The sequence below is a fragment of the Tenrec ecaudatus genome, chromosome 7, assembly GCF_050624435.1.
Source record: "Tenrec ecaudatus isolate mTenEca1 chromosome 7, mTenEca1.hap1, whole genome shotgun sequence".
NCBI classification, from domain to species: domain Eukaryota; kingdom Metazoa; phylum Chordata; class Mammalia; order Afrosoricida; family Tenrecidae; genus Tenrec; species Tenrec ecaudatus.
The window spans coordinates 4,744,458-4,764,676 of NC_134536.1; positions in this window are offsets into that span (position 1 = coordinate 4,744,458).

Sequence of the window (20,219 nt, forward strand, 5' to 3'; positions counted from 1 at the left end):
TCCCTGGAGCTTTCTGGAACCTCCTAGTAATTGTGAGCCTAGGGAACAAGTCTGCATCCAAGTATGCAAAGAGGTGGCTAACCAGGCCCGGTCTCAATAGCCTGTGCCCTCACAGTGACAAAGAACCATCAACCTGGTATTTTGCAGGGAGGAGAGACGGGGCCTAACGGATGGCTAGCTCCATTGGGGGAGAAGAAAGTGACCAGTGTAGAAACACAGGACAGCCTAGAGACGCTCTCACCTGTCTGTACTCTCACCTGTCCACATCCTTTTCTGTGTGGACCCCTGGGGTTCTGTAGACCCCATATTCACCTAGATGCTAAGCTTAGATAGCACGTGCTGAGCTCCCCACGCCCTTGGGAGAATGCCTCAGTCTAGCAACCGGACAATTTTGATTTGATAAATCTTGTGTTAGTCTGTGTCAACTTCACAGACACTGGATTACGTAACTACCACAGATTATAGGAACAGAAAAACAAAGACCCCCCCGCCCCCTGAAGTTGCATCAGTCTGAGAAACCGCTGGACCCAAACCTACAATAGTGCACAGCCAAGGACAGTCAATGTCATGTTTGTGCCATTGCGAGTGGTCCTGGTGGCACTACAGGTTCCATGTTGCACTGCTCACTGCAAAGTCAGCTGTTCAAACCCACCAGGATCTCCAGGGGAGAAGATGAGACCATCTGCTCTCGGAAAGATCTGCAGTCCCAGAAGCTCCGGAAATGGTGCTGTGAGCTGAAATCAACTCGATGTCAGTGGGCTTGAGTTTCTTTGGGGCCACTGATCCGGTCACCAGTCTTCCTTATTCAACTAAACTCCAAACGCCAGCCCCCACCACCTGTCCATACCTGGCAATGTGACCCTGTTTGGAAATAGGATGTTTGAAGATGTTACCACATGATGAGGTCATGCTGGGGCAAGGTCAGCTGTAACTCACGAGGACATTGTCCTTAAAAGAGATGAAGAAGCAGAGGGAGTGAGAGGGGGCAGTCTTGTGACAACAGAGGCAGAAGTGGGAGTGGTTCATTTACAAGCCAAGGACGACCAAGGATCACTAGCTTCCTCCAGAAGCAAAGAGAGGCCCAGAGCAAGCTATTCCTCAGCGCTCCAAGAAGGACTTCAAGCGTCTAACTCCCAGCACGGTGAGACCTTAAATATGTGTTCTGAAATGCCACCCACTTGAGGAACTTTCTTCTGGAAGACCAGGAGACCATTTCCTTTTAGATGTCTAAGACACTTCCCGAAAGAAAACACACAAACACACAGAGAGAGAGAGAGAAAAAAATAGATTCAGGAAGCCTGCCTGCAAAGCAGAGCACAGACCCCAGGAAAACCAGACCCAAACATGGAACACGTCACTGAGAAACACACCTTTCCGGGTTTGTGATCTGCATGCTGCTACAAATTAGAAGAGTCCAAACCATCAGAGATGCTGCACCGGAACGCAAGCCTGGCTGGTGACTGGTTGTCCAGAGGGCCCCTGCCAGCGAGTTTGTGCACCGGTGGAATTGCACCCACAGAAATGCAGGGCCTCACCCACATCCAAGTACACAGACACCGGTCGGATTGTTTCCCATGCATCCTCCTGGAAGTCCCGTATGCTCCGTGGGCAAATCAGGAACTCAATTTAATCCTTCAGCTCAGCGTCTACCCAAACTGTTCTTTCTTTGACCCTTGGGATGTCACCGCTGGACCAGAAAGAAGACTCGTTGAGTCTCTGAGCCCTGCCCATGTCTTTAAAGAGAGGCGAGAAGGTGACACGAGTCCCAGTGCTTTGTCCTGCAGGTGGAACCTGGGCTACGGTCCTGAGCAGGATATGTTCTTCTAAGGGCCCAACCCTTGACACCCACAAAGCCACGCGACGGTCAGAGCCAAGGGGTTGCTCAGCCTGGTCTGAGGCTTGACCCTTTCCCCCTGACATGGTGCATCTCTGACCCTCTGATGAAGTGGCTCTACAACGTGACGGGTCTGAGTGGAACAGAACAAGGCATGCTGGCCCTCAGGCTGTTGGGGACACAGCTGTGGTCCAGCTCAGGAGGACTGCACATGAGCAAACTGATCAGGAACAAACCACAGCGGCTCTCCACAGGGCTTTGCAGATCCCACCCGGCCTTTGTCTGTGCCTGTCCCTCTCTTTGTGACGTCCCTCCCCTTCCTCTTTCTGGGCTGCCTTGCTCTCCACGGTTCTGCTTCCTCCAGGAACTGCTGACAGCTGAGAAAGACTTCAGAACTCCCTGAACAACTAAACAATCTCATCCCACCCTTCCTGAAGCCCGCGAGGATGTTTGTAAGAATGCAAACAGCCCAGGGAGGGGTCAGGAAGTGAAATGAGGCAGGCCCGCTCCGTGGCGTCCGAAAACACTGCTGCGAAGTTCTGCTGTTGTTTGGACGGTGAACAGAGAACAGCCCCTCCCAGGTTATCACTCAGAGAAATGACCTCGGGAAGGTCGCTGCCAGCCTCAGCGCCCCACCCCCTCCGGGAGGAGACAAAGAATGGGGGGCGGTGGCAAGAATCGCTGCTCACCAAGGATCTGGCAAAAGAGAAACGAGGAAAAATTTAGAACACACCTCGCTAACTCTCTTAAAGATTGCAGATTGCCAAATGCTTTGCCTGCTGAACTAGTGGAAGCTTACCTATTCTGGAAGTGTTATAAAACTTTCCCTGCCTTGAAACTAAGGGTAACAACGAAATATGGCGTATGTAGAGCACAGCCTGGCTGTAGTCAGCATCAGAGAGGACCCTGGGAGGGAAAGAAGCCGGCTGAGTACAGGGTGGTGGAAGACTGACGTAAGTGGCCCCTGTTAGAGAAAGCCCAGAGGGGGGTGATGGAGATGACAGGGTGGATGGCCCCATTCAGGAGCTCAATGATGCCTCACACGTCATCTAGGTGAATATATGAATTCTGATCGGGATCCAGACCCTCTCCATGAGCGGCACTATGCACATCAAGAGGTGGGCTCAGTGAGGATGGGGCGGTGAGAGGAAGCTTCCAGAGAAGGACCGTGTTCCCTCGCCCAGCCGACAGCTACAGGTATTGACCCAGGCTTGCGACATCGGACCGTGTAGCGTCATGGGCATGCCCACTTGGAGGTGTCTTGTGAAGACGGATGGCATCGCAGTTTTGTGACTTTTACTCAGTGCAGGCCTTAGTGGCCCCGTGGTAAAATTCCCACCCTCTGGGTAGGAGGACTGAGCTTCACCACACCCCATGCCCCTTCTGTGCAGGCCTGCCCTTCCGTCAGCAGGAGCTGGCGTGTTTCCTACAGTGCTGAGCACGCTTCAGCAGAGCTCCCAGACTAAGATAAACTGAGGACAAAGGCCTGGAGATCCACTTTGGAAAATTAGCCAGTGGGAGCCCTTTGCCATAGGAGGCCACAGGCAGAGTGAAAAATAAAATGCAAAATCATAAAACAAGACCAGACTGAGGTTCCACTTCTTGGTGAAACCGCTCCCCTTTAGCCCACCCCCCCACCACCCACCACCCTGGAACCATAAATAGGCTTCCAAACTGAAATCAAATAACCCAAGAGAACATCTTTCAGCCAAGCAGTGGACACACTGTCACGGGGACCATGCAGCCAGGAGGCCATTATTTCAGCCACTGGATCAATCCACCTCTTGCAAGATCTTTCTCTTTTTTGATGGTCCTCTACTTTCTCAAGTGTGATGACCTTCTTTGGGGACTGGTCTCTCCAGACAACATATTTGGAGTATATAAGACAAAGCCTCACCATCCTTGTCCCTAAGGAGCACTCTGGCCATACGTCTTCTGAGACAGATCAGTTGGTTTTTTTAGCAGTCAGTCCAAGGTACTTTGGAGACTCCAGCACCACAAGTTCAAATTGCACCCTCGGACGGTCAAGAAGGACCAAAGACTCGGGCTATGACTCCCCTCTGCCATGGCCTCTGATTCTTGGGGGAGCCGAGCTCCCCTCCCCAGCCCCCACTTCCACTCAGGAGATGCATAGCCCATTTTCTCACTCGGCTCTCTTCCCAGGCACTTCCCAGACATGACCAGAGATCATCTGCCTCCACATGAAAGATTTTCCCCAGAAAACCACATGATCAGAAACAGAGAGGCAGGGTGGCATTGGTCTTCGTTCTGGCCCCAGCCTGCTGACAAAGGCGCAATGTCCGTGTCCAGGCTCACCCTCTACTGACAAGCCTGGGGGCCTGTGCTCATCACAATTTCAGCTCCTCGGGTCCTCGCTTTCTGTAACGTAGGAAACGTGAAGCAGAAAATCTCCAACCCCAAATATCCAGCATGCCGTGAAAGAATGCTCTGTAGAAATAAAAGAGCTTGAGGATTTTTTTTAATACTCAATAGGCTCTCACGAAGATGGTGTCAAAGAATCCTTGGACATATTGAGGCCAGAGCGTTTTTAGACACGCCAGCCTTAGAATGTGCCGTGGGGGAGAAGTTTTCCGCTTTAAACACTGGGCCAGTTCCTCTTTTTAAACCGAGTTCTGAAAATGCCGTCTATTTTCCTGTAAGCGTTACTCATCTTCCCCCCTCGGGCCACGTTCACAATAGTCGAGCTTGGTAGGGAGAGGGGAGAAATGACCCCAAGTTCAACATCTTGAGCTGACTTTTTGAGCTCACCATACATCATCTGTTCATCATGAAATTCTAACCCAAATGACCACTAATGAGCTTCACCTTCTGCAGCTTCCTCGGACAGCACGCATGCTCCATGATTCAGTCCATTGGAACCCAGGCTCAAGTTCACGTTGATGTCATTGATCTTCTGCTGAGCCTGCTGCATGGATTTATGTACCCATCCCAAATTATTAATTTCTATTAAGAAGCGGGGGAGGTCTCTTCGGGCTTTCTAATCACCTCCTGTGATCCAATCAAGGCAGAGGAACTCCTTCACGTATCAACGTCTGCATGTTCTCGTCCCATCGGCCACATTCCTAGCTGCCATCCATCAGATTCCATGATATGCTTTGGACCATATAAATTCATTTTTTATTTTTCCAGATTGCTTCAAGTTAATCCCTAAGGATTTCTAAGGGTCGCCTGAGTTGGTGCCTACACAAACCTGCCAATACAAAGCAGCAAGGTATCTGTTAGAATCCATGAGGGACGTGGAGGCAGGAGGCTGGTGTACACCCTCCTCTGAAAGGAAAAATGGAAAAGAGGAAAATGGATCTTGAGCATGCTTCATTTCGCCTCACCCCTCTTCCATGTCCTTCTCTATGAAATGAGTACCAATAGCCCTGGCATAGGGGATGGATAGGGGGCACTAGCATAACTGGGCACCTCTCACATAATACAGACTAGACAGTGAGGGGCTTGGAATCTGAGAGAAGGAGAGAGAGGAGGAGGGAAGAAAGGGAGCTAACATTTATGAAGCTCTTACCAAGCAAACCCTCTACGAAACCGTTCGCAGGGACCATCTCATTAAGATCTCCTGATGATCCCATGGGGTAGCTAGCATCATTAGCTTCCCCTGACAAACGCTCTCTGCAGCATGCAGAGTTGGCGAGCACACCCCCTCCCTCACACGGCTGGCAAGCGACAGATCAGAGAAACAAACTCCAGGGCCCAAGTGAAACTGCTAGGGTCTGCTCAGAGGGGACCCTTCCAGCTCTCCGCAGTGCAAGCACGACAACACTGGTCTTCTTCAGATACAAGAGGAACAGACGTTGTTAGGCAGGAGAGTCTTACGTTTCCACACATATATATGTTATCTACACGTATACAGGCATGTACAGATAGGTATATGTGTGTCTAGCTCTTTTCTCCTATCTGATAATGGCGAGAATGGAACAAAGGGGTGAACATAATGCTTCTGAATTAAAAAGCAAATGCTAAGAAGTAAAATGTATATATGTAATCACAAATGCTTTAAAGGCCAGGAGTAATTGGCAGGGAGTTTTTTTAAAAAGGAGGTAGATGAAGAAGCTCGGGGGATAGAAGATGGAGAAAATGAATGTTTCAGGGCGCACCTGGCATGTGTATGAAGGGCACTGAGAAGGACACACACAGGGAGAGAGACGTCGAAGACTTCTTTTTCTGTGCATTAAGCATGCTCTCTGCCTCCCTCTGCTAATTTCCTGGATGGAAGTTGTAGAGAAAACACAGAGCCAGTGATACCTGTGTACTCAATTCCAGGTTATTTTACAGTCTTAATGATCTCCAGCCAGTTTGGAGTTGGTGTCTGTGTTTTTTGGGGCCTTGACCTTATATTCAACCAAGCCTATAGCTTCACTATTCATACGGAACTACTGGGAATGATACAACGGAGTGTGAGGCAGGGGCTTTGGTTGTTGGGTGGGTGGGTGCTATCAAGCCAGTTCTGACCCACGGCGACCCCATGAGCAACAGAACCAAACACTGCGCTGTCCTCTCAATTATTCCTTTTCCCGTAGCCCATTCTTGCAGCCACTGGGTCGATCCTTTTTGTTGAAGACCTTCCTCTCTTTCCTGCCCCTCGACTTTACCAAGCATGATGTCCTTCTCCCGGAATTGGTCTCTCCTGACAGCAGGTCCAAAGCACATGAGTCGGAGCCTCAATGTTCTGGCTTCTGAGGAGCTCTCTGGCTGGATCTCTCCCAGACAGATGTGTTTGTCCTTTGGGCAGTACTTTCGGCAAGTGGCTCTTCGGAAGGGTAGCCAGAGGTTGGAAGGACAGTAGCTCAGCCACAATGTCTTAGGTTATATAAATAACATTCTGGGAAGAAACAGCACCCCGTTTTCAGAGGCCTCAGAAAGCAAAAATATATTTTCCACTCACACGAAGTCTGATGGATCCTGCAAAATGTCATGTGTGCTGATGGAAGGGCCTCACCCTCCATGATCCCAAAACAAACCCAACCCACCACCACCGAGTCAGCTCCCACTCACAGCCCCCCGAAGGGGCAGAGGAGTACAGCTCCAGAGGCTTTCCCGGCGGCAATCTTCACAGAAGCGGCCCACAACAGCTTTCTCCTGGGGAGTGACTGGTAGATCACCAATTGGTAGATCACCAGTCACCAACCTGTCGGGTAGCAGAGGAGTGCTTTAACCACTGTGCCACTGTGGGCTCGGGAAGTGGCACAGGATCCCAGGGACTGGCAATCTCCTGGCACCCACATCGCAACACCCACAAGTAGCATCATCTATGGGTCCTTAAGAACTCAGGCCGGCTCCACCCAGCTGCAAAGCTGGCTGAGGAAGCTCTCTTCCTCTGGAAAGATGAAAGGCGCTGGAGCCATTGTTGGAGCTGATGGAGACCAGAGGCTCAGAATTCAACAGAAAGCACACCATTGGGACGCTGTACTTCCTGCACGGTTCCGTCTGGTGTTAGCTCCCTTCACAGGGAATCCTAAACCACGTCTCAGCAGCCTGCAAGCTCACCATTCATTGCTCAGTGGCTTAGGCTGGGGTCTCTAGCGAAGTGAACCAAGATGCTCACAGATACCTGTCTCCTTACTGAAGTATTCTCTCTGAAAGTGGGGGAGAGCCGGGCACCAGCGCACTTGGCCTAGCCCTCAGTCCTGATAGATCGATATGCCAGAGGCTTTGGGAAGCTGGCAGCTTCTGGGAGACTTGTCATCAAGCCTGTTTGAAGCTACTTGGACAGCTGGATTCCTGTTATTAACTTGAGAAACTCCCAGGACATGCCAAGACACGGAGCAGAGACAAGAAGGCGCTTGAATCACGGGCTCAGCTTGCCACTGATACGGTGTAAACACTGAACACCAGAGAGGCTGAGACTCGCTGCTGACAAGGAAGAACAGAGGCTCCAGGTAGAATCCAAGGGAACGCAGAGTACTACGGACGCTGCCCTGGAGAAAAGTGAGGGCAAGTCGATAGTCGCTGGGGCTGCAGGTCCCGTCCTCCAGCATGCGGAGTGGATGTACACGCGTGCCAATGGGGCGGTGTGTTGCCCTCGTTTGGAACACATCACGGAAGGTTAAAGATGAAAGCAGAATGCCGCTGTCATGCCCAACTCATGGTGATCCCTGTGTGCTGGTTCTGGCCTGAGCACAGTCTGTTAGCAGACTTTACCCACAGGCCTTGGGCAGTGGTGCATGGCTGGTTGCTGCCGTCTCTGGAATGAGATGTGGTCAAAGGCTCAGCTCCCCTCGCCCCCTCCCTCATCCAGATCAGCTACCCTCACACAGGCACCTGCAATCCAGTCAGTCGCCCCACTCAGCCCTCTGTATTGGAGTCCTGGCTGAGGCAGTTTGGGCCACTTTAACTAAGTCCCTTCCATCCCTCACCTTTCCCTCTCCCCCTCCCTTCACCCAGCCCATGATCCACAGGGGGCTGGGAGCCTTTTGCTGGGGAGTCTATCAAGCCCCGCCTGCATTTTATCTAGCTGCCCCTCACCTGGTGGTGCTCCAGGCTGCAAGCAGAACACTGGGCCAGGTTGGAGTTAACACCGTGAGTGAATCAGAGCTTGGCTGTTCTCAGTTTCCCTCATTGTCTGATTGACCACCTCACCACACCCACTTGCTCCACCTAAATCCCAGGGGTCCTCAAACTATGGCCCGCGGGCCACATGCCGCCCAATGAGGACATTTATCCGGTCCGCCGGGTGTTTTTGCCACTGCCTGTCCTGCTTAGCAGCCAACTCGTCCTGGGCCCAGAGGGATTTGTTCGTAGTTTTTTTTAAAAAACTATAGTCCGGCCCTTCAGTGGTCTGAGGGACAGTGAACTGGCCCCCTGTTTTAAAAGCTTGAGGACCCCCGATTTAGACCTAATTTCAAATACCTGCGCAAAATCATCACTACAGTGTGTCCGTGTGCATCAGTCGAACAGATCAGAAAAGAGGGAAATGCATGTCATAATATCCTGAAAGTACACAAATGGCTAAGAAGCTGGTTTACAGTTCAGTTTGAGGGCGCGAGGTGCAAGGATGATTTTCCTCTTGAGAAGGTTACCCAAAGTGCTTCCTAGTTTGAGATCCTTGCTTTGGTGGGTCCTGATCTCGTCCCTAAATGTGCTCTCTAAAAAAACATATTTAGGTTCACCTCTCACTGAGCTTCTGGTATGTACTTTTAGATGTATGGAGGAAAAAGGTAAATGTTTACCAGGGAGCATGCTGATTTTATTTTTCCTTTCAATCAATCATTTACTGGACAAATATTTACACAGCATTTACCATGTGCCAGACACACTTGTGAGTCCTCAGAACAGAGGGCTGAGCAAGGTACCTGCAGACCCTGAAGTCCTTGAGTCCAGGGAGGGGAGCCACGGTGATCAAAGACAGACCGAAGTAAATGATTACAACTGGTCAGTGTGGTCAAAGGGAACTCAGCCAACTGTAGTCAACAATCAACTCGGAAGGTCAAAGAAGTGTTATCTGCAGAACCACCATCTTCACTGAGATCCCAAACCAAACAAAAGCCAAACCTGTGGCCAGCAAATCTATCCCTCCTCGTCTGCTCGGAAGGACCAAGCAGAACTGCTCGGTAGGGCTCGGAGACTGTAATCTTCATGGAAGCAGCCTGCCACGTTTTTCTGGCCTGGAGTTCAAACCATGGCTGGTGAGTTCAAAGCATCAACCCTTTGGTTATCAGCCGAGAGTTTTAACCGCTTCTCTACCACAGCACCTCAAGATCTAAATCAGGGGAACCTTTTTTTTTCCTCCCAAAGGCCATTTGGAAAATTTCCACATCATTTTCCTGGGTCACACTGATCACCTTTTTAATGAGGTCACCCCTAATGTGAGGGTCGGAAACGCAACTCTTTGGGGAGGCACTGGATGCGAGGTCGTCTTGATCATTTCATGGGCATTGCACAACCTGGGGCTCAGGAGTCCCTCACTCATGATCTAAAGCAGCGAGTCTCAACCTGTGGGTCACGACCCCTTTGGGGGTTGAACAACCCTTCCCCAGGGGTTGCCCAATTCATAATAGTAGCAAAATGACAGTGATGAAGTAGCAATAAAAATAACACAACCTGAGGAACTGTCTTAAACACGAGGAACTGTCTTAAACAGTCGTGGCATTAGGAAGGTTGAGAATCACTGATCTAAAGGGAGAATAAGAGTTAACTTGGTAAAGACTAGTAGGAGCCTTGGTGGTGCCGTGGTTAGCATTGGGCTGTAATTCTCATGGTTGACAGTTCCAAACGACCACCACCACCACCAGCTCTGCAGGAGAAAGGTCGGGCTTTCTACTCTCATACATAGAGTCTCAGAAACCCACAGGGGGTCACTATGAGTCAGCATTCACTCGATGGCAGTGAGTTTGGTTTGGGTTTGGGGGTGAAGAAGACCTGGCTGGAGTAATGAGCTGTCTACCTGGCGCAGCTCAAGGTTAGATAGGGAGGAGCCTAACATTAGATAGGAAGGGCCATAAAGGGCACGGTGCTTCTGTGAACAGGGGCAAAACAAACCGAAAGGGGAGGGTGAGGGGCCTGCGGAGCTTGAAGACTGCATCCCACGGTGCTGAGTTGTGCTTGTGCGAATGCTGAAATCGGGCATGTTCTCAGCAAGGGCAGAACTAACGGTGAGGAATGGACGCGCCTTCTCAACAACAACAAACGTCACACAGATTACATTTAAAACCATGTCTCCAACTGGCCATGGCTTACCATCACCCACGTTTCCATCCTGGCTTGCAACTTGTCTTCCTTCACCTAAAGTACGACTTGGAACTGCGTAGTCTTGCCTGCGTCTGCTGTTCCCTCCCACGGCCCATTGTCCTTTCCGAGGCAGGTGATCTCATTTGGGCACATCTTAGCATGTGCCATTTCTGTGTCATTGACTGTCCAGTGGCTTTCCACGATGCTTACATAAACCATGAAATGTTGAGCATGACCTGGAAGGCCACACCCAGTGTTCCCCATGGCTACCTCCCCAAATCCACTCTTGGCTTACACTCTTCACTTGATCGCTCTGGGGGTCAGCTATCTTGCCCTGCTCAGAGCTTTGCTCTTGCTCTCTGTCTTCCTGGGAAGACCCCCTTCCCAGCCCTGCCCCAGCCCTGCATGTTCTCCTCCCTCATGTCTCCATTCCATCAGCTCTTCAGAGAGGTCTTGCCTGACCACCACAACCTGCCCAGCCACCCGTCCCCATTACTGTCTCCTCACACTGCCTCCCATTAACACTTAACACCACCCCAAATCAGAATATATATTTCCATGTATCTGCTTATTTTGTTTCCCTATTAACCTCTAAGTTCTGGGAAAGTAGTAACATCTGTCTTAAATGGAAATGTGTCCTAGAAGTAGAGGAATGTCTAATGTTGAGTAAAGACTTACTTCATATGTCTAGGGCAGTGGTTCTTAATCTTCCTAATGCCGCAACCCTTTAATACAGTTCCTCATGTTGTGGTGACCCCGTGTGTGGGCGTATCTGCATGTGGACAGACCCTCCTGGAGACGGATAGAGGAGCAGTGTCTCAGTTCCTAAGACCATTCGAAATATGGTCATAGGCAACTTCTGTGAAATGACCCCAGGTTGAGAACCAATAGTCTAGGGTGAACACATTTTTTTAAACAAATTATTGCTAATGGGTCCTGGTGGTGTAGTGGGCTGTACATTGGGCTGCTAACTAAGAGGTAGGCAGTTCAAAACCACCAGCCACTTACACGGGAGAAAAATGAGGCTTTCTACTCCCGTAGAGTTATCATCTTGGAAACCCAGAGTCCGTTCCACTCCATCCTATAGGGTTGCGATGAGTCAGAATGGACTTGACGGCAGTCAGGTTGGTTTTGGGAATGGGCCTGGAAGGAGTGCTGATGGAGTTTTGGGTAAGATGGACTGTCGTCAAAGGGCATTGGTTAAAACCCACTAGCTACCACAAGAGAGAAGGAGGGGCTGTCTCAGAAACTCTAAATAAGATCATTGTGAGTCAGAATCAGCTAGAGGGTGGTGGGTTTGGGTCTTTGGTTCATGAGACTCCAGAAGACCCTGGGTAGTAGAAATGGTCACGGGCTTCATTGTTACCTGGAAAGGTCAGGGGTTCAACCCCATCCAAAGGCAGCTCCAAAGAAAAGCCTGGTGATCTACTGCCAATGGTCATAAGCTTCTAAAGCCTGTGGAGCAGTTGTACTCTGCGCACACAGGGTCAGCAAGACTTGGAATCAACTCCCCGACAATTGACAACCCCAACAGCAACAACAGGATTTTTCTTTGAGTTGCATCTGCATAGGGAACACCATGTTCTAAAAGGCATGCCACGTCTTTTGAGGTAGGCTGAAAGGGTGGAAGTAGAGCTAGAGGCTGACTCGGCCACCCATTCCTTCTTGCTACAGCAGGTGTGGAGTTCTATCGGATAAAGAGATCATTTGAGAGCCTTAGGAAGGGATGCGAGGCTGGGCCACAAAGGACTGAAGGATGAGCAATGTGGAAGAGATCTCAGAGGGCCAGGAAGCCAGGTCACATGGGGCCTTTGGGCCACGTGATGGAGAGGGACCTGTAATCTAAGGACACAGGAAAGCCCGTGCAGCAGTTTGGAGAATGGATTCAGATCATCCAACATGTGTCTTCGGTGCCTGTCTCCCTGCTGTCAGTACATCTCTGCTTCATGGAAACCCCAGAGGACAGAGTAGAATTGCTCAGGCATTTCCAAGACTGCACATCTTTAGAGGTGTAGAAAGCCTCACCTTTCTTCCGCGGTTTCAAATCATTGGCCTTGTGATTAGCAAGCCCAGCGTGCACCCCACTGCACCACCAGGACTTGGTGAAGATAAAGAGCTGAATTACAAGATGATGATTAAAAAGCTGTTTCACATGATAATCAAAGAAAAGATTGAAGCTGTCATGGGTTTCGCTTTTCATGGATCCACAATCAACATTCATGAAAGCAGAATTCAAGAAGTCAAAGAACATAGTGCATTGAGCAACTTGACTGCAAAATACCTCTTTGAAGGGTTAATAAGAAAAGATGTCATCAATGTGTACGAGATAGGCCAGGGTACTTTTAATTGCCATATACGCATGAGAATGTTGGACAATGAACAAGGAAGGCCACAGAAGAAGTGATACATCCTGGATTATGGTGCTAGCAATGAACATTGAAAGTACCACGGACTACCAGAAAAACAAATAAAACTTTCTTTGGAGAAGAACAGTCAGAATACTCCTTGGAAGCAAGGATGGCATGGCTTCGTCTTACTTAGCACAGGAAGGACTAGTCCCTGGAAAAGGACTTTACCAGTCCCTTGGTAGAGCAGAGGATCAATGAAAAAGAAAACAATTCTCAATAAGATGGATTGACACCACACCCTAACAGCAATGGCGCGGGTGGTGTGTGACTGGGCAGTGTTGTCTTCCGTTGTATACAGGGTTGCCATGAGTAGGATCCAATTCAAGGGCATCTAACAACAACATCAGAATCCTATCAATGCGGTGGTGAGGAAGATAGATAGGAATGGATGAAAACTGATACACGTGAGAGGAATTCCGTATATTTAGGAACTGAAATCCTCAGAACTTGGGAAAGGAAAGGAGGAATAGGTTCTGGTCACCGTATCGTGGTACAATTAACTGGGTAGGAAATCCAGGCGGAGGAACAACCTTGGGCAATGTCACGGGCTCAGTTTCGAGCATGATGAAATGCAAGTGGAAAGATCAAGTGAGTAATTAGCCAATATGCACCTGGGTGTCCAAGAAGCAAGATTGGTCTAGTAACATAAGTGGTAGGATCACTGGAGAAGGAACGATGCCCGTAGACAGCCACAGGCATAAATGTGGCTGAGACCTTCCAGCGAGAGAGTGAACAGGAGAAGAGACCTAAGAGAAACATGTGCAACAACACAAGATTCAACCGCCTGGTAGAAGAAGATGCATCAGGGGAGGAGATAGGAGAAGGAAGTGGGAAGAGCAGAAGGGTCTGGTGTAGAAAAAGCCAATGGGAAGAAAGAGGAAGAGAGATCAAGCTTGTTACGTGCAGCTGAGAGAGTAAAAGGGGACTGAAATTTGATTGTTACGAATGAAGTGGCATTGTTGGGTGCCAGTGAGGCGATTCCATTTCATAACCAACCCTTAGGGTTGTCAGGGCTGTTGTCTTCCCATGAGCCTCTCCCAGGTCTTTCTCCTACAGAGCCACGGGGTGGGGTCACACTGCCCACTTTTTAATCAGCAAGGCAAGTGCTTACCTGTTGTACCACCACGATTCCTTCCATTGGAACAATATGCAGATGTCCAGTAAACTTAGCGAGGATTATTGTGTTGATATCTCTATTGCACGGCTTGAATCCAGAGCAGAAGGCACCGAGAAGTAAATAGGAAATTTAAAATTTGAGCTAGTCGTCATATAAACTTCTTTCAAGGAATCTGATTGTGGAAGAGATAAAATGGGATGTTAGGCCGGGTTGTCTAGAGAAGCAAATCCAGTGATACTCATCTTTGCAACTTCGCCGCTTCTTGATATAAAGATAGAGCTAAGAAGTAATTATTTATCAAAAAGGCAGCCCAGCGCAGTCCAACGGAAGCCCATAAGCTCAGTGATAGTCCATAAGCACTTCAGACCCACAAAGCTGCATCCCAGTGACGCGGAATGGTGAATCAGGAAGCAGAAAAATCACATGAAGTCACATGAAACCCAGGTCTGTGGAAACATGGCAGGGCACCGGCAGCTCTTGGGCTGGAGTGACTCATATGTGGCCACCCCTCCAAGCAGGCAGGGAGGCAGAAGGACAGAGAGAGAGCATTTCCCAAAGTCCCTAACTCTTATACAAATATCTTATGAAAACAAGAAAGTGTCATTAGGCTTTTTGACAAGTTTCACTCCACCCCAAGCCAAGAGTATAGCTGATAGAGTGGCTAACCTCTACCACTGTACCTGAAAGGCAGAAGAGAGAGCTGGGGAGACATTTCTTCTAGAAAGTTACTAGAAGGTTGAGAATATCTAAACAATGAGAAGAAGGGAAAATGCAAATCTGGAAAGGACAATCGATGCTGAGATGATTCGCAGAGATGGAAGCAGATACCATCAAGAATGCATATAAGAACTAGACGCTGCTGGAAGGACCAGCTCCTAAAAGTGCCATAGGACGGGACGAAGAGGGGGTGTGAGCATGTCCGGGTGTATTGGTTTGGTGGCAGGAAGTTGATGAGTTCGGTACAAGGGCTTTCTATTTCCCTGAGAAGAATCTGGGCCTTCCTCTGAGAAAGAGGATGTCATGAAGGCTTTAGTTTTGGCAAAAGTGGATGCTTATGAAGTGGTCCTTGGGAACACAGAAGGACTTCTGGCTCTGAGAACTGCTGAGAAGAGGGGAGATCCTACTCAAGGCTGGTGCACATGAAGTGGTCCGGGTGCCTGTCTACCCTGATGTGTTTGTTATGTGCATAGAAATACAGCCTGGGGGGCCTTGATCCTGGAAAAAGTGAGGGGCAATTATGATTAAATGCAAGAGTGGGCTAGGAAGAATAGGAAGGTCAATGCACCAAGGGGGCAGGCCAGCAAGTATTGAGTAGCTGGTGGTCAACCATCAAGTTGAAGGCAGCCCACGAGATGGCAGGATTCCACATGGAAAGGAAGACGACATCGTGACTTGACATTCACCTTGATAAATTTGGAAGGAATCCCAGTGGCATGACGGGTTATACATCGGGCTGCTAAGCAAAACTGTTGGCAGTTCAAGTACGCCAGCCACTGTGTGGGAGAAAGATGAGGCTTTCTGCTTCCACAAGGAGTTACCTCCTTGGAGATCCCAGGGAGCGTGTGGAGATCCCGGGGAGCGAGTGGAGATCCCGGGGAGCGAGTGGAGATCCCGAGGAGCGATTCTACTCTGTTTGACAGACTTGCTAGTAATCGACTGGATGACAGAGGGCTTTGTTCTAATTGATCAATTTTCTACTTGAACTGGAAAGGCAGGATTTGGAAGCATGCCTTGAATCTAAGTTCTCTGTCTAGTAAGACATATTCATAGAATCCAAGGAGTACGAAGTTTCTTTGCCTACCAAAGACATTGGTAGAACAAGGCCAGCGATCAATCATCACGGTGGGTGCCAATAAATCAGTTTCTACTCAAGGTGATGCTGGTGACAGAGTAGAGCTGGCCCAGGGGGACTTATTGGCAGTGGTCTTTCCAGAAGATCACCAGGTAGTTCTCCTTAAGAGCTACTGAGTGACTTTGAACCACCGTCCACCCTGCTCCCTGGACTGGGGTTGGGGGGTGGGAGCAAGCCAGAGAAAAGGTGAAAGGGGGAGGGCAAGGAAGGAGCAGAGAGGCAGAAAGACAGTGGCTGCAGCTTGGGGTGGGAACTGGAAGGGGTGAACGGTGTGATTTCCTGCTAAGGTGGCTGCAGCCACATGTTAAAAGAGGCTGACAGCTGTGAAGTGGAAATGTCACTAGCAAGAAAGAGGGTGCACTTTCCTTGCGAGTTAAATGAATGGAAACTCAAGGAGAGAATCTCCTTCTTCATTCCAAGGAAGGTAACACAACAGAGAGGGGCCACCCAGGAAGGCGCCCCACCCCCATTCACTTACCCCACTCCTGAGGCTCACTTTCAGAAAATATTGAAGTATGTAGAGCCATCAATAGCTCCTGAACTTTGGGTGTCACTGGAGGGAATTCTGATTTGTGTCTTTTCCATCCCAGGCCCCTGGGGCTTGGAGGGGGTTGGATACTTAGAATGGTAGCCATTTGTGGGAAGCCAAGCCGACTGGAGCAGGCCACGACTGGAGTTTAAAGTGGAGAAACAGGTTCTCTGAAATGATTCATGTGTGCTGTATGTACTAAAAGGAGGAAGGGAACTTCAGACTTAATAAGAAAATGAGTTATGTTCCCAGGAAACCAACCCTCTACTCTCAGTTACACATAACCAGCCAGCCTGAGGAAGTAGCGTGGAGAAAACCAGCCCACAGGAAGAAGGTGTAGCTGGGTGTGTAAGCATCCCATGTGGCTCTCCTCCCCAGCAACAGATTCTGTGCTCAGCGGCCTGCTCACACACTGAAAGCGTGGGTGTAAGTAGTGCAGGCTCCGGCCCTGGACAAATGGAGCTTCCAATTCCCTTCCTCTGCTGATCACGGCGCGGGTCAAGCTGCTGAACAAGACGGCTTCCAAGTGTTGAAAAGCAAGAAGGTAACTTTGAAGACTGAGGTGAGCCTGACCCAAGCCCTGGTATTTTTAACGCCCCCATAGGCATGTGAAAGTTGGACAGGGACTAAGGAAGGTGGAGGGAGAATCGACGCATTTGAACGGTTTTGCTGGTGAAGAATATGGAAAGTCCCGTGGACGGCCAAAAGAACTAACAAAGCTGTCTTGGAAGGGCGCCCAGCATGCTCCTTAAAGGAAAGCACGGTAAGACTTCATCGCACATACTCTGGACCTGTTGTCCGGAGAGACATCATGCTTGGTAAAGCGGAGGGGCAGCGGCAAAGAGGAAGGACATCAAGGAGATGGACTGACACCATGGCTGCGACAATGGACTCAAACATAGGAGCAGTTGAGGATGGGGCAGGACCAAGCAGTGTTTCCTTCGGTCGGTCATAGAGTCACCATGGATCAGAACAGACTCTAAGGCATCTAGCGACTTATCCTCCCAGAGGAGCCCTGGTATCCTGGTGGTTACACTTTGGGTTGTTAACCTCAAGGCCAGCTGTTTCAATCTACCAGGTGCTCCTTGAGAGAAAAACAAGGCTTTCTACTCCCATAGAGTTGCAGACTCGGAAACCCCCATGGTCTGTTCTACCCTGTCCCATAGGGTTGTTATGAGTCAGAATGAAGTTGGTGGCAGTGAGGGGAGGGGAGTGTGTGGTCACCAACAGCCCCCGGATGGCACCCACAGTTTGCTCTCAGCTCTTAACCCAAAGGCTGGAGATTCAAACCCACCTAGAGGGGCTGCAGAAGAAAGATGGAAAACCAAGATGCAGTTCTAGTTCATGACACCTGGGGGGGACGGGGACTATAGGAGTTGGGTTTGCTTTTCTCTGTCTTCTTTACTTTCTTTTGTTCATTCGTCAGAGTCCTTAGGTGAAGCACATGACTAAAGCACTCTATTGCTAACTGGGAGCTGGAGTGTACACAAGGAGTCCCTCAGAAGAGAGGCCTGGAGATCTGCTTCTGGGAAATCAGCGTCGAGAACTCCATGCAGCACCGCTCCATTCTGATGAGCCGGAATCAACTCGACAGCAACTGCTCTTTGCCTTTTGTTTTGATTTATTACACAGAAGAGCAGGCCCAAGCGTTTTGCTTAACAGTTTTATGGGCACATAATCCACATACCATACAATTCATGACTTCAGTCATATCAAGAAGAGTTGTACAAGCAGACACCCAGTCTTGATGGTGTTCTTGAGAAAGAGCTGGGTGGAGGAATCAGCATGTGAGAAAATGTTGAAATAGGAAGTCCCCGCTTCACAAAGCCAGATGGAGGCTCTGTGACTCCTCAGCTCAGAGATTCTGTGCCTCCGTGACTCCGTAGTTCTAGGTCTCCGTGGACAGATGGCTCAGCTTCCAAGCTTTGAAGCTCCGTGTTCCCCTGGCTCCGTGGCTGAGGGCCCCGTGGTTCAATGGCTCCCTGTCTCCATGGTTTCATGACTAGATGGCTCCACGGCTTGATGACTCTGTGGCTTGATGGCATTGGAGAGTAGTTCTCTGTGCTGTCATCAGTTGGCATGCCCTCGCTGCCACGGGGTGCTGACGCAGCTGCATTAAGAGAGCCCTGGCTAGGATCACCTGAAACATCCAGAGGGGCGAATTGGGATCCTTCAGTTAGAGACCTACATGTGAGGGGACCAGGAATGGTCTATGAGTGCGGGCCCCAACCTGCTCTGCCCGAACCTGAGCATTAAATACGCACCCAGTGAGGAGAGCAAGAGCTAGACGGAGACTCGGGAGGTTGTTAGGAGTATGTGCTGAACTTGCCATCGGTCACATGCACATGACACTCAGGCTGGTCCAGAAACAGGCGCATGACTATGTTTGAGAATTAATCTTTTAAATCCTCATCACAAGCCCACAGGCGCTCGGGGAAGACTGAGCACTCGGAACGCGAGAATCCCCTGTCCTCACGCCCTGGGAAGTCCTCATTGGCAACCATCCTTCCCCGCTCAAGAAGAAACACCCGCGCCTTTCTCAGGCCACTCCTCCAGCAGCCTGTGCTGCCAAATTGCATGGTGAGTGCTCCTTCCTGGCCGCATGCGCAGTGCTCGCTTCTGGCCGCATGCGCAGTGTTCGCTTCCTTGAGGAGGTTACGATTCTTTGAACACAAAGAAGGTAGTTACTCACAGAGTCTTCCTACAGGCTTGTTGATAGCTCGCAAGCAGGTTGTTGTGGGAGCAGCAAGGGGGCTGCATGGCCATGGCAATCAAGCACACAATCACTTCCCGGTCCGGAGGGTGCAGAAGACGCCATGGAGCTATCAGCATGCGGACACACCACCTTCCAGCTCAGTAGGAGCTCAGATCAGTGGAGAGATGGAGAGACCTGAAAGGAAGAAAGGATGCGGACCCCTGGGTATTACAGACAAAGCACAGCCACTCACAGGAGGCTGCCACAGAGAGGCCAACTTGGAGAGGAACCAGGAGCATTGTTCTCCGCTGACATTCCCCTGCTCCTTGCCTCCACACGGAATTCTTCCCTCCTGAAGGGGAGGGCCAAGGGGCCCAGAGGCATTGAGGGTTAGACAGTGTGCTCCTAATCCTCAGGTCAGCAGTTCAAATGCACCAACTGCGTTGTGAGACTGTCGGCTCCCGTAAAGACACACAGGCTCAGAAACCCTAAGAAGCAGTGGAGGGCGAGGGGGGTAGGCATGGGAAGGGGGCACAGAACCACAGACAAGCTCAGTCTGTGCCAAGCAGTCCCCACTTCTCACTCTGGCTTCCCTTGGAGACCTGCTTGACAAGGACATGTTTCCACATAGACCATTCTGACCAGGATGCTGTTCCGCACAGCACATGCTGACCGGGGGCCTGCAGCTGAAGCTGTGTCTTCACACAGCACATGCTGACCGGGATGCGGCTCCACACAGAGCACCCTGGCCAGTACCCGTCTCACGCAGAACATCAGAGGAGGGTGTGCTGCTGCCGCAAAGAACATGCTCCCCAGGCCGTGGCTCCACACAGAATGTCCTGTCGCCGGGCTTTATGGCAGGGCTTGCTTCCAGGACACGCTGCACATGCCCGTGCCCGGTGGCACCCTATAAACAACACACAGACCATTCAGGTTCAAACGAGGCCTGTGTGTCCAGTTGTGTTCTGTGATACTCGTTTCCCAAACCACAGTGGCCACTCAATGCCTCCTTCCCTGCTCAGAGCCACCCACGGTGGACGCACGCGATGTTTGTCTAACCCGACAGAGAGGGCCTGGAGGACCAGAGATGTAA